Source organism: Acartia tonsa, chromosome 5 (assembly GCF_053477335.1).
Source record: "Acartia tonsa isolate MP-2025a chromosome 5, ASM5347733v1, whole genome shotgun sequence".
Lineage (NCBI taxonomy): Eukaryota > Metazoa > Arthropoda > Copepoda > Calanoida > Acartiidae > Acartia > Acartia tonsa.
In genome coordinates, this window is record NC_137264.1 from 46162299 (window position 1) to 46177679 (window position 15381).

The following is a 15381-nucleotide window of genomic DNA, read 5'->3' on the forward strand; positions in this document are numbered from 1 at the left end:
GTATCAGACTCATCTTTAATATTGAATATGAAACGGTATTTCTTCAAAACTCCTAAAAATTTTATCTTGTTGTGAATTTCAAAATAATGATTTTATAATCACAAAGTTTTTTGGTTTTTGATAACTATTTTACTCATAATAATTTCTAACTATTTTTTCTTTGTTTTAGATTATCATGTAGCTGTTTTATTCTGCTATTTTCTTAATTAGTGGGCTTTGTTGTTGGTGAAACTAAATCTGAGATAGCAGTTATTAGGTAATGATATTATCATTTAGATTCAGTTTAGATATTAATTTAATAATTGATTAAGTTCCCTTTTAGTCCTCTATTTCATCGGAGGTAGCTTCTAAAAGGTAGCTTAAATGACTATACATTGTAAAATGGTTTGAGAATATTAAGATATTTTATTTACTTGTAAGTTATGATAGTATATAAATTTTCATAGAGTGATAAAAAAAATGGTTTATAATTATAATGAATTTTATGATGAGAAAAAATATTTTGAACAAGATTATGTTTAGGACAGTGCAGAAAATCTCGAGTCTGTTAATTTAAGTTATCCTCAAGATTTTATTAGGTCCCAAAATTTTAGACCTAAGTTTTTAAGTATAATTATCATTTGGCTTTTTTTTTCTGTGTGCTTTTCTTTTTCGTAGAAACCTATTTAAGGCTTATTTTTTCTAGAACATTTTTAGCTTGATTTAATATTTATTTTTTTTCTGTTTTTTCAGTCATAACTTTTCGGCTCCCAGTTTATTTCGACAAATGTGGTTCCAACATTGCCGATCGATGTAACCGGGCCCATCTTGACGGCGGTGGAGGACCGCCATATTTTTTATGGCCTCGTCCCGCCTATTTTTGACCGCAGGATGAGTCGCCTGTACACTTCTGGTTTACTTGGTAAGTGTTCTTTTTGCTTCTATTTTGGTCCTTTTTGGGCCTATGGTGCTTCCATCCCTTTTTATAGGATTGTAAAGCTAATATTTTTAAAGAAAACCCCTTAATACTCCTTTTGTATTATTTTTTCGGGGAATAAGATACATGCATGCTTATTCTTATTTTAGGTGAAGCAAAAAGATTAGGCTTTGTTTTTTGTAAATAGAATATGTGACTGATATATTTATAGTTAAATAGTTATTTGCTTCATAGCAAATTACTTCTCCCCCTCTGCAAAAAAAAATTTGCTCATTTGAAGGGGTGAAAAAAAATTTAGGGTTAATGTTTAGATGTCGATTTTTAGTAGCTGTTTTACTTTTCAGTTCATCTTGTTAGGGAGTTGGGGGGGGGGGTGGGTTATATGTTAAAAACTTAATTTATTTTGTTAATATTATTTTGTATAGAACATGATAAAACACTATTTTCTGTCTATCTATAGAGTAATTGAGATAAGAGACATTGATCATTTGACTTATAGATTTAAGATAAGAGTGAGAGAAAGTGATAAAGAGAAAAGTCGAGAGAAAGAGAGAAAGAATTAATATTGCTTTTTGTTCTATACTGATAGGTTTGGTGTTTTGTTTTTATTAAGGAGTGTCGTGTAAGGCGAAAAATTTAGGTGTGCGAAAACAAAAATATGATTAAAGTTTTAGTTTATTAATGTTGATTTTGTTTTTATGTTTTATGAACTGCGCATGTGTGATCCGGTGTTTTATATTCTTTATTTTAATGTTTTTTAGAAGTGGTGTGTATTTCAGCTTTCTCTCTGCCTATATGGCTAGGCGAGCGAGTGTAGGGCTGTTATTCTGCTTTCTTTTACTTTTCTTCAAGCTAAGTTGGCAGGTGTGTGCGTGTTGCTGTTTAGTCCATGATGTATATTGTCTGCTGTTATATAATGTATTTTAGGGCTATATGGCCTGAGTGTGCCTCCCGCCTAAGTGGCTTGGATACAGCTGAATAGTATTTGGATAACTTGCTGCTTTGAAACATATGTGAGTATTTTTGTTTTTAATTACTTTATTATTGTTATATCTTTTTTGTTTTCATTTTAAAAGTTTAATTTTTATGGCCTAGAAATTATTATTTATCCTAATATAAAGTGATAAACTTTTTTGTCTGTAGCGAAAAATCTCACTAGCCACTGCACCGATATGGTTTTTCTTTACAGTAAAGCTACCTATAGGTATTGGGATGGTTTTAGGCTATTTTTGGCCTTGCCAGATTCTTTTGATTATAGAGCCCCTAGATGCTAGGGCCACAGTGGCTAGTTTATTTTGAAAAAACGATAAATTTGTTTGAAAGAAAATAATTTTGACAAAGTTAACTTTTTTATGTATAAATTTACGAGAAAAAAGAGATTTTTAAGTGAAGTAATTATTTTAAGTGTAATAAAACAAGGATGACAACATCCATAAGTAGCAAAACATAAAAAAAGTCATTGATGGTAATATGTACAAGTAGATTTGAAGTGTATTTATTAATTTATTTATTGGAGAAAATAAACATGGATGGAGTAGAATTATTCCAAACATGAAGAAAAAATATTTTAACAAAGAGCAAAGTGCTTCTATGGTTTATATTCTATTACACAAAAATTTTTTGATTGTTTTTATGCGCACGAAAAACGAGTTTATCCTATATTTGTCTACTTATCAAAAATTATTTTGCCAAAAACTGACAAAAATTATTCGGCGGCAATTATTACTTATTTTAGGAAAAACTGGGATTGTTTAAAGGTAAAAATTATAAAAATCTAATTTTTGAAAGAGGAACTTTTTTGTATCTTCTCATTTTATGTAAAAATTATAATAGTGTTTAGTGGAGAAAAATAGATATATTGATAGTCTAATATTTAAGATGTTTTAACACACATGTTGATTTAGCTTATAAAATCATAAAGGGAGGGATAGGTAAAATGAATAAAATATGATATTTAAATATTATGATATTTGATTGTTTAAAAGGGAATAGATACATAATTACTTCTCATCTGATCATCAAAAACTTTTTAAATAACCTTTCCTAATTCTAATCAACCGAGATTGTTTTATTAACTAAAAATTGGTAATTTTATGCCTTTTTTCCTGTTTGATAAATGAGGGGAAATTTGAACATTTCTTTTTATTTTAGGATACTGAACTTGTTGTATATACTTGAAATAATTTACTTACTTTTAAGGATTCATTTTATGACTTTTAAATTGTGAATTTATATTTCAATTAAGGTGGAAATTAAGTAGGAAAAAGTTCTATTTTTAAATTCGTATTATTGACAAAACTACCCCTCTATCATACAAAGGATGAATATCAGAGATAGTTTAGCATGCTAAGATCCTATTTATCAAAACAAGGGTGATGTTAAAAATCGGTTTACATTGTAGGAAAAAATAAATGTTAAACAGTTTACTTTTTGTCTGACAATAGAAACCCTCTTTGCATATTTAAATTTGACTCTTTTTTGGACTGTTTTAAAAGAAATATTTCGCCTTTATTATTTAACAATTTTAACTATATATGGGAGAAAAATGGGCCAATTGAAGTTACTTGGATATTTTGTTGAAACCCTGTTTGATTTTGTTATTGTACTGGAAATTGAATAATAATATTGTTTATTTTATAAATTTCTAAATTACTTACATTTGTATAAAAAGACATTTTGTTGCAAATTCTTTACATCTAGAAAAAGTTATCATATTTTGGGGTTATTAAAATTAAAACAGAAAATTTCGTTTTTTAGTGAAACAAGAAATCTTTTTTCCCTATATTTGATATTATAGTTGAGATGATTTTAAAGTTTGATAATCCGATGAGAAATCCTTTGTTTTAAGGCTATAAAAGTCCTTTATTTTGCCACACATAACAAAAAGGCCTTTATTTAAACATTTTCAATTATATGCTACAAAAAAAATAACTTCCTGGAGGTCCAGGGATAACAGGATATGTAATAATTGCTTTGAGACCAATTATTATCCGATGGATTAGAACCGGTTCTCAGCTATATTAAAACTCATGTATAGCATTGAATTATACATAGGTTTCAACTAAAAATTCATAAGACTTAGTTTAGTAATTTTTCATTTTAGTGTTAATGGAAAACTGTCTATAATGCGATTTTCTACATATTTTACTATATGAAGTTTGAGAATACTTGAAATTATTTGCTTTGTAGCCTTAATCTAAAAATAAAATCTTTAAACCAATGTGGAACTTAATTCAAGCTTCTATAAAATAGAGAACTTAATCAGTTCAGTCCTAAACTTTATAAAGTTGTATAATCTGTAATTTTAAGTATAAGTACAAGAAAATCAAATTTATTTATGTGTATTTAAAAAGATGAGTAATGTATTTAATGCATATTTTTGAGCGATTATCAAAACATATGTTTAAAATCAAGTTTTCTCCTCATAAACACAGAATTAATAAGTTTATTTTCATAAAAAAATTAGACAACGTTTCACATACATACAGGGATCTTAAGGGATAAGACAAAGGATGGTAATATGTTGGAAAATCAAATTTACGACACATAGGCACATAATTAATGAAAATCAGATCTATTTAGACTTACTTACAGGGATCTAAAGGGATAAGACAATGGATGATAATATATTGGAAATCGAGTTTACGCCACATAAAAACACAATTAATAAATAGTTTTCATAAAAAGATTAGATAAAATTAGACTTACATACAGATATCTTAAGGGATAAGACAATGGATGATAATCTGTTGGAAAATCAAATTTAAGACACCTAGACACATAAAAATTTGATTTAGTTAGACATACATACAGGGATCTAAGGGGATAGGACAATGGATGATAATCTGTTGGAAATTTACGTCACATAAGCATATAATTAATAAAAATTGGATTTAATTAACTTTGTCTATTTATTAAAACCCGATGTTTAACAGAAGTTTTTATTTCTTTTGGGATCAAGTTCATGTTTATTTTCAAGGTCTTGTATTTTTGGATAACACATGTCTGTTCATAAATTTTGTCAACTATTAATTTATTATTGTGTGGTGTTTTCTTATTACTGCAAAAAAAAAATCTTAATAACTTTATCTATTTAATTGTTATTAATTCTTGTATTTTATTTTTAGGTATTGTGTCTGTAATTGTATTTGGTGAAACAAAATTTGTTGAGGAATGCTTGTAGAACTGAAAAGAAGATGACATTGGTGACAGCTGATAATTGCGGAATTCCTACCAGTTTTAGTATCCCTTTGGGGTCTCCTGTAATACGCAGATGTACCAGATTTGTCTGCGGAAGAGTGAAGGGCTTGTGGATACTAATGGAGGTATAGGAAGGTTTATAAGCAAAATTATTCTATAACTAAATTGTATGTTTTATGCAGTTTTGTGGGGAGTTATTTTATAATTTTGATTGTATGTTCTTTTTTGCTACAAAACTAGATATGTCTGTATTTGTTACAGAATAGATAGCGTATCTGCTCTAGAACTAGAATTGTCGTCTGTTGAACTTTTTAATATTCTATTGAATTTATTTATTTTATTAAGCACACATAATTGCCCTACTTTATAATTATAATGATGTTTATTCTTGTTCAAACTTTTTATTATTTTTTCTTGCCTTTCATAAATAAAACATTAAAGTAATGTATATAGAGCAATAAATAGTATATGTAACAACCACCCCTTCTCAAAGACCTTTTACACGACTTTTGGTTGGGTCTTTGAAATAAGCTGAATCATTCAAAAATGTAAATACAGCCGGGTGCTGGCAAAAGAACCAAGAGCAAATTGCAAACTAATGTTAACACAAGGACGCCCAAACTTTTTACTTAGCATGGGGGTAACATGAGGATTTCTATATGTTAGTAATGTAAGATATTTAAAAACTTGAGGGGTTTAAGGGATAAATACACCATTACCCCTTTACCTGGACATCTATGTTTTCAGTTATAATGATTTCTGCATTTTGCCTAGTTAATTTCGTTTTTGTATTGTTTAAATACTGTTCATTTGTTAAAAATTATTTTGAAATTTATCTATTGATCTCTTGAAACTGAAAATAACCCAATACTTGGAATAAGGACATAGTTAATTTGCCACCCCCACAAGGGAGAGCTCAACCAATTATGGAATATTGAAATATTGGAGCCATGATAAAGCCTTTGCGATTCTGGTCCCATTTTTTATGCACAATGCACTTTTAAAATCTGATTTTTCTTTAATTCTATTGTTTTCAGATATGTCAGTGTTGTAAGAGGACTGTACAGTTTTGCAGTAGTCAATTTTCTGCTCATCTAAATCCTCAAGGTAATTTTCTTTGCTTTCTATTTTACTGATGTTTGTCTGTTCGTCTATTTCCTCTTTTTGCCTCAAATTATTTTCTAAATCGACTTTGCCTATTTGTACCTCTGGGCATAGCAATTGTTGAGACAAATTAACAGAAATTTTATTGCTAGATAATTTTTCAATTTTTTGACTTATTTTTTGATCCGTCGCGTAATTAGGGGATTTACTAATATTATCCAATTTAGACACATTTTCTTTTACATTGGTAATTATTGGCGGATTAATTTTATCTATTGGATTATTAACAATAGAGTTTTCTATTATTTTTAAATCATTGTTTATAGACGAACAGTTTAATGTTGAAGTATTAGATGTTTGACTTTCCATTAATATATTTTCTATTAGCTTATTAGTATTATTACTATTTACACTATTTTGGGTATTATTATTGACACTATTTTGGGTAGTCGAACATTCTAGTACTTCAACATTCTTAATTTTTATATTTTCATTTTGATAATCAATATCTGAATTTTTCAGGTTTATCTGAATGGACAAAGAAATGTTGATTTTGGGACCAGTTTGATTCTGAGGTGATTTTTTCCCTAGAATAGGGGTGCCGGGTATGTCCCAAGAATCCGTAACTTGTGGTATTTTTACCTGTAATTGTATGTTTTTGCTTTCTTGAGAAATACTCGGCTGCCCTACTAGTTTTTTCCCATTGTTGGCGGGAGTTTGCACGCCGACAATGGATGGTATAGTCTTGATACACCATAATTTAAGCAGCGTGGGCATTGTTCTTTGGAGAGAGTGACATTAGGGAAGGTGAAACACTCCCCACTTCCATGGGTGTCAGAATTACACAATAAACAAACTATACTGTTAGCTTTTTCTTTATTCTTTTTATACCACCATTCCATATTTGCTTTTTTAACTGCTTCATCTGGATGTTTTAAACAGTATCTAGAATAGTGAGGCTTTTGGCAATGTTCACAATTGGGTTTAGGTTGATGTGAAATCTCTTGGGTAGGGTTTTTTTCCTTTTCTACCTGGTTTACATTTGCATTTTTTTGTCTGTCTAATTTTCTTTTTCTCTCAATTGCTGAGGTATAAAAGCTTCTATTATTACTAAACCAGCTTAAGATTGTCTCTTTATTGCAGTTAGGAACATTTGTGGATGTCAAAAATGCAGACTGTAATAATGGTGGTACCAAATAGGTACATATTTTTTCCCTAAGTTTGGCCATTTGATTTTCTTGACTGTTGCCTGTTTTTTGCAACATGGCTGCCAAATATATTATTATTCTATTTGGTCTGTCTTGGTCTTCTGAAGTGAATCTGTAATTGTAGAATTGTTTCTCATAGTCTTGTGGGTTGAGTAATTCTGCACCAATGGTAGTTAAGATTGATTTTACGAAGTCCTGAGCACTAAGGGCATTAGGATCTATTTCTAGCATATCTAGTTTATTTCTTGATTCTACATTAAAATAGTGAATGAGAATATTGTTGTAGGAACTATGAGTAAAGGGGATCTCATATTCCTCCAAATATTTAAAAGTGCTAAAAAAAGTGTAAGGGTTAGTTTTTTCTCCATATTGGGGTGGGATTTTACCCAATATTTTGACTTGTCTGTGAATACGTTCGTGTTGACAACTGCCCCACACTAAATTATTTGGTATGAGATTAATTATTTTTGCTGTATTTAGGTCAGTGGTAGATGTGTTTTTATGAAGAAGAAGTTTGAGTTGCCACATTTGAGATTCAGATAAGATATTTCCAAGTAAGTTATTTTCTTGTCTTGTCTCTCTATTTCTGTTATCTCTATTGGTAGATGGAGTCCTTCTATCTAACTCTGTATCTGAAGAGCTAGAACTAGAGCTAGGGCCACTACTGTTACTACGTTTATTCATTCTCCTTGGCATAGAGAAGTTCTGTCTGTCTTTATGCCTGTCTTCTTTGTCACTATTGTCTCTTTTATTTTGTCTTTCTTTACTTGACTTAGTTTTGTCTTTATCGTGTTTATAACGATTTTCATGTCTATCATGATGTTGTTCATGGCGTCTTTGGTCCTCATTGCCATGTGGGTTAAGTGGATCATACATTCTGTCAGGCCTTTTTTTAGAATGTTTTTTACTTTTTTGTCTGTCAAAATCCTCACTATAATAGCTAGATTCTGACTCATAACCCGAAAAATCTGAAGTTGGTTTAACTACTTTTTTATTTTGGGGTTTATTGCCATTATTTTCTTGTTTTATTACTTGAATATTTGGCTCATGTTCATGTATGGGAGGAATGTCTTGTAAATGTATTTGAGGCCTATTTAATATGCGATTTTGTCGCCTATTTCCTAAGACAAGCATTGCTGTTGCTGAGTGAATCTCAGGCCTAACATGAACACTAGGTATTTCCTCCAGTCTTAGATAATGATTTACTGCATTATTTAATCCAGGTTCATATTCTGGATTATAAGGTGGAGGATTTAATATTTCATCTTCTAATTGATCAATAATAATATCATCCATTTTAGGTTATTGCTGTACTACACATGGAATGAGGCCTAAATCAAAGATAAATGGAGAACCATTGTACGTGGCCTATGATCTGGAAAGAAGAGATAAATGGCAATGATGATGGTGACATATGGAATGATTGTTTGTCAATAAAGAGCTGTGCTTTTATGGATGCTTTACTGGTAAGACTTATTTAGTGGCTTTGAGCCAATATCCCACCTAAAAGAAAAAAAAGTTAAATTTTACCTGGGTTAATCCGTAGGTAACGGAACCAATTATTATGCTTCACTACCCGGTTCCCGGAACAGTCGCGTCCTTCAGTCACACTACTATGGCCAAGACGCCGCGCTCTCACCTCCTGTCATGGTCCAAGCTTGATTCAGTGAAACACTAATATCTGTCTGATTAGAAAAATACTATCCAATGAAATGACTAATTATATTCAAACCAAATCACTAGATAATAGATTACTAAACAGTAGATATATAATTTACCTAAAAACCCTATTCCGAAAATAGTGTGCTATCGGTGGTTTCAGGATTGTATATCAATGATCATACGTTTATTGGAAATCAAACTATTAAGTTATTGGTAACCTATAAAACTTTCAATGACTATTTATCAATACTTGCCCATAAGGGCTTAAACCCTATTATTTCCCCCCTATACCTAATACATAAACAAAGTTTTTTAATGTCTCAGATTTTTATTTTTAAGGAAACGGAATAATTTTAATTAACAAAATCTATTTTATTTTAGGTATGTTTTTGCCAAAAATCTCAGAGAGAAGTTTTACTCAAGCTAAATTCTTGTCAAAGATTATAACCCGTCTTAACCCTTAAGACTTTCGACTGGTGATATAGTGTGTAGTATCACCACTACTGATTGTATAGCCCGAATGGGCCACCTTTTATAGGCCTTACTTCCCAGCTAACTGGGCAGAGCCTAGAGAGTATCACCAAAATGCTTCTCTTTTAACTTCTCTTTGGCAGAGCCTAGAGAGTATCACCAAAATGCTTCTCTTTTAACTTCTCTTTGAGACATTTGAAAAATCATTGAGTGTTTATACAAAGTGATAAGATAACAAATTAAAGATTGCAAAGTGATCACATTGTATTTTTGCACATGTTAAACATGAAAATATGGAATCAGTGATTTCAACGAGTCCTATGCTTGAGAGATTTAAGCCAATAACTGTTCTCATGGTCTTAAAGAACTATTAAATTTATATAATATCACAAGCAAAAACTCTCTGAAACCAGAAAATCCACACCATTGTTATTGTTATACTAGAAAATATTTGACTATTGATTTAACTATTTTCGTGGTTTTGTATGAATTACCATAAAAAGGATTAAGTTTTGATTCAACGAGTAAATGCATAAGGGAGAGATCTTTAAAGGGAAGTGTTAATTTGCACATATGTGGGTAAAATTATGACATGGGGGAAGGCTTATTTTTTCATGTGTTAACTCGTGGAAAACTCTTATGGTGCCTTTCAGCTTATTGAATTCGTACTTTACCAGATGTTTTTATAGATATGTACTTTATTTTAAAAAGAGTTATATTTTGTTCTAAAATAATTTCATCATAAATAAGAAGGCAAGTTAATAAGCATATTCTATTGGTGGAAAAGTTATAGGCACATAATTATTAATCATTTTAAACATAACTAGATTTATCTGGATTATCTATTTATTTGATGTTTCTTTGAAAAATAATATAGAAGTTAAATTAGGATCTACTTTTCTCCCTTGCAAGGCTACTCTACAATTTTCTGTATGTTGTAAAATGACTAAGAGGGTGAAATGTTGATCCAAGGCCTAATCTGCTATTCGTTACTTAGGGATGGTCTGACCCTAACTATAGAAAAAGATTCCCTACACCAACATAGAATTTATTTTCCACACAGAATTTACATATTTCCAAATATACACACACATATACACAAACATACACACACGCGCACATACACACACACACACACACACACACACACACACACACACACACACATACATTTATATATAATGGATTAAGATATTATAAAATATTTATTTTCTAATTATTTTATCGAGGATCCATCAAGATAAATAGATTAATAACAAGGATGACAACATCCATAAGTAGCGAAGCAGAACAAATGATGACTGACAGACACAAGGACACAACAAAGCATAAACTATATACGCATGTGTCATAGGAATCTGCACTGAAATCCCCCCCAAAACATTTTTTTAAAATTTTCCTTTTTAAAACTAAAATTTAAAAAAAGAAAGCAGTCGACTTTCACCCCCCACCTCAAATGCTCCCTTGAGGCCTCTAGGGGCGTAGTCGCTAGCTATAAAACGGTAATTGAGTCATGAAGGAGGGGGACAATGGGATTTTCATTACTAGTCCCCAAAGTTTTATAATAACGATTTCTTATTCGTTCGCTTAACAACTTTGGGAAAATTTGATGAATTCTGATTGGTTGGTTCATTAAGTTGTCTGTTCAACTAATTTTAATCTACAGGAGGGGTAACTTTGTTTACCATCAATGAGGATATACATCAATTTATCGGTCTTATCCCTTTAAGAACCCTGTAATTGAGCAGCTTCACTGTGAAACAAATTGTTAATTTGATGTAATGTATATTCCATGCACATAAGTATGTAAAAACATGATAAAATTATAAAACCCCAGCTCAAAGCAGGGATCTAAAGGGATAAGACAATGTGCGATTGATTGATGTTCATCCTTAATGGTTATACACAAAATTACCACTTCTGTAGATTACAATTAGTGGTTGGAACTTTTGGACAACCAACCAACTGAACCAACCACTGAAAATTCAATGCAAGTCCCCAAGGTCCGTCTATTATAAAACTTTAGGGACTAGTGTCATAAACAGCCCGATGTCCCCTCCCTCGCTGAGCTCAAAGCTAGTCACAGGAATGTGTTTTCAAAAAACAAGGATAATACCATCTATAAGAGCGAAGCTCAACATGCAAGTTTGTTCCAAACAAAATAATATACCACAAACAAAATCAAAATGTTACCTTATTATAATCTAAAGTGTTACTGTACTTTCTTGTCTTAAGATATATAAGATGGAAAGAATTTTAATTTTAGAGGTGTAGGTAGATTTGAAATCTGCATAAAATTTACCTCTAACATTAAAATTCTTTCCATCTTATATATCTCATTGTCTAAACCTTATTTGTATAGGAATCAATAGGATAATTCTAGCATGCATAAGACAAGAAAAGCTATGTCCTTGGTTTTCTTATTCATTAGCTTAACAACTTTGGGGACTTGCATTGAATTTTGATTGGTTGTTTCATAAGGTTGGGTGTCCAAACGTTTAAACCACATGTTGTAATAAACAGAAGGGGAAAAAATTATGTATCATCATTGGGGATGTACATTAATTTATCAACTTTTGTCTTATCCCTTTAGATCCCTGGTTTAGAATAATAAAACTGTTTTAATGTTACAATACATGCAAATAAAACTTTGTTCACTTGGGAAATTAAATAAACTAAAAAAAAGTTTTTATTTGCTTTTAATTATTTTATTCGCTCTTATAAAGGTAACAGGATGTCTGTGTGACTGTGGTTCTCCTTTTAAGGGTGGCTTCTAATAGGTCCTGGAAAGGTTTATTACTATTTTGGGTAATGTACCACCGCCTTTTTTATGTCGATCACCTGCTATATCAGGTGATCGACATAAATATTTAAAGTAGGGGGGAAATGCCTCGGCCCAAAACAGGCGCAACTCGTTACACTGCACATTTGGGACTTCTCAGACAAAGGTCGTGCATCATAGGGTATGTTGTCTGTTGGATGTTACTTAACCTAATATCCTTGGGTGTTTGGACATAGAAGGGTGCGTAACAGTCATCCTCAGTTCTCCTGGATTGCTGGACCAGGACCTAGACAGTACATCAAGTAGAAAAGGTCCTTGACTGCAATCCCGCCAGTACGAGGTAATTAAAGGTAAAAGGTAAGGTAAAAACTTTTACAAATATTTTATCACATCAAAAATTCAGTTAGAGGAAAACTCTCATTTAACATAAAAGAACATTAAAAAAAAATAAAAAATACTTAATAATTGTTGTATAACTATGAACAGAGTGAAGTATAGTCACATAGCACAGAAATAGATTTGCACAACTAAAATACAAAACTTTTGGTCCTATACCACACACACACACACACACACACACACACACATACATACATACACACACACACACACACACACACACACACACACACATACACACACAGAAACACACACACACACTCACAAATACATACTCACTCATAGAGAGTGCTCCTACAAAGCAACTATTTCTTTGTTGTCTTTGAATAGTTGCTACATCCCTAGATGCCTCTAGGGGTGCTTGTTGATTTTTTTTTTTGGGGGGGGGGGGGTGTTGTAGAAGTCCAACCCCACATTTTCAATTTTAGTATTAAAAAGTATTGAAAAGCTTTATTGTAAAGGAGAATTGGTTCAGCGGTTAGCCAGATCCTTAGGGACAAACAGGTAGACAGACTCAAAAACATCCTGTTACTTTTTTAAAAGATACAACTTATACTTAGAAATATGGCTATGCTTTCTAAGGAAGCTCTTCTACTGTCCAGAGATGGTCTCAAGCCTCTGCAGAAATTATCCTTTTTTAATTATTAGATGATCCATTTCTCAAATATATTTTATAACCTCCATAATAAAAATTCATAATTGAACTTTTTGTGCATTTTGTTGTACTTCAGCATACTGTAATAGCTATCAATGAAGAAACTTTTTTTAATCCTAAAAGTTGCTTAAATTTAAAGGCCGTGCTATTATTTTCAAAAATTTTATGTAATTTTTTCCTTTCGTTTTTTGCACATTTCTACTATGCATTTTTCAACCATACAGTAGTAATATATAATACATGAAAGCTTGAGGCTATTCCTAAGAAATAGTACATAGTATTGTAACTGTACAGGAGTAAGCTGGCATAGGTTTATATTTTACTGTGACAATTAAGGTATCGTTAAGCTACTTATAGTGTGGGCCAAGGGAATACAGTGGTAATATCCAGGAAGGGAGGGGATATTGGCCAGGCTATTTATTACACTAGACCCCAAAGTATTTTATTTCAATATCCGTTGTAATCAGTCTATAAAATAACAATTATCAATGTAGAATCTTTTCATACATTATTAACTCCAAAAGGAGATTTGAATTTCCATAAAATTTTGATTGTGGTATTAAGAGAAAAGAGTAATGCCCTACTATTCAATTCTCCGCTAATTCTTCTCTGAGACACACAACCCCGTGCACACCACTCCTATACCAATGAGCACCCAGTATGTAATTCACACTGTCCGTTTGTCTGTCAGTGATGCTATAAAATCCTTATAATAAATTAACAGGATGTCTGTCTGTTTGTCTGTACCGAAGGATCTCGCTAACCGCTGAACCGATCGGGTCCTCCTTAACAGGGTAACTTCTCACAGCATCCGGGAAGATTTATAACTATTTTGTGTTATCGAATTTCTTTGTGTTTAGAGACTCCTACGCAACATAAAATATATAATAAATAAAACAATCCATTTATATTTGTGTTTCGTTACTAGTGGATGTTGTCATCCTTGTTGATTTTTCAATCTTTTTTCTCAATATTATGCTTTCATAATAAAGACACAATTTTCGACAGGAAATATCAACAGTGAAAAACATACGGCCATACAGACAGTCAGACAGACAGAAAGACATACGGCCATACAGACACGCAGACAGACAGACAATGTATGTTGAAATATATCTTAACTAGAAAATAAGAGACAGACACAAGTATGACAACATCCTTATTTAGGGAAACACAAAAAAAATACGGTCAAAGTGAGTTTAGTAGCAGATCTACAGTGCAGTGGTTATAAACCAGGAATAAATGTATAGAAACTAACGTTCTAAATAGGGTTGGGCCGGATACTTTTTAAGCCGGATACCGAATATCCGGACGATTTCTAATGCCGGATATACGTTATCCGACCGGATATCGAAATGACCCGATATCCGGCAAATTACCGGATATCTTGCCCTAAAACCAGATATCCGGCATTAGATATCAGCAGAATCCGGACAGTTTTAATATCCAGTATCTGGCCGGATATCCGACCGGACCCTAGTTCTAAGTAAATAATAAACTGGATATATAAAGTATCTTTACAAAAAAATCAGTTGTCTATCTTAAATAGAAGCCGAGAAAATAACATTTGTAAGTTTCCCCTTATCGATGCAGACTGATGGACGGACAGACAAATGTATTATAGAGTAGCTACGCAAACACCAAAAAGTTATGTGTTTCTATGTTATATAAGTTCTAATATAAATTGTTACTACTTTGAAAAATTGCCTTAAATATTCCAATTGTTTAAAGTATTATTAGTATTTTATTAGTAGCACAACTAATCTATGACTAAGGATATAATGTTCATATGTCCGTCTATTTTTTGTTGGGCGATTTCTCCTGGAAAGGCGGTGTTACCCTCCCCTAAGCATTGTTATGGACCTTAACTGGTCCTATAAGAAGCTTCTCCGTAAAGGAGAACCAAATCGGTTGAAGGGTTAGATAAATTATTCGGTACAAACAGATAGACAAACGGACATCCTTTAACTTTTATATCTGGATA

The 15381-nt window shown here is 31.6% G+C and overlaps 1 long non-coding RNA gene across 1 annotated transcript; it reads left to right on the plus strand.

Annotated features, from left to right (window-relative positions):
- Positions 1 to 1827: 1827 nt before the first annotated feature.
- LOC145319637 (uncharacterized) lies at positions 1828 to 8946 on the plus strand. The gene is made up of 6 exons (XR_013879974.1): positions 1828 to 1929; positions 5044 to 5241; positions 6154 to 6223; positions 6743 to 6795; positions 7909 to 7982; positions 8730 to 8946. It is a non-coding gene; the product is annotated as an uncharacterized LOC145319637 (long non-coding RNA).
- Positions 8947 to 15381: the final 6435 nt, after the last annotated feature.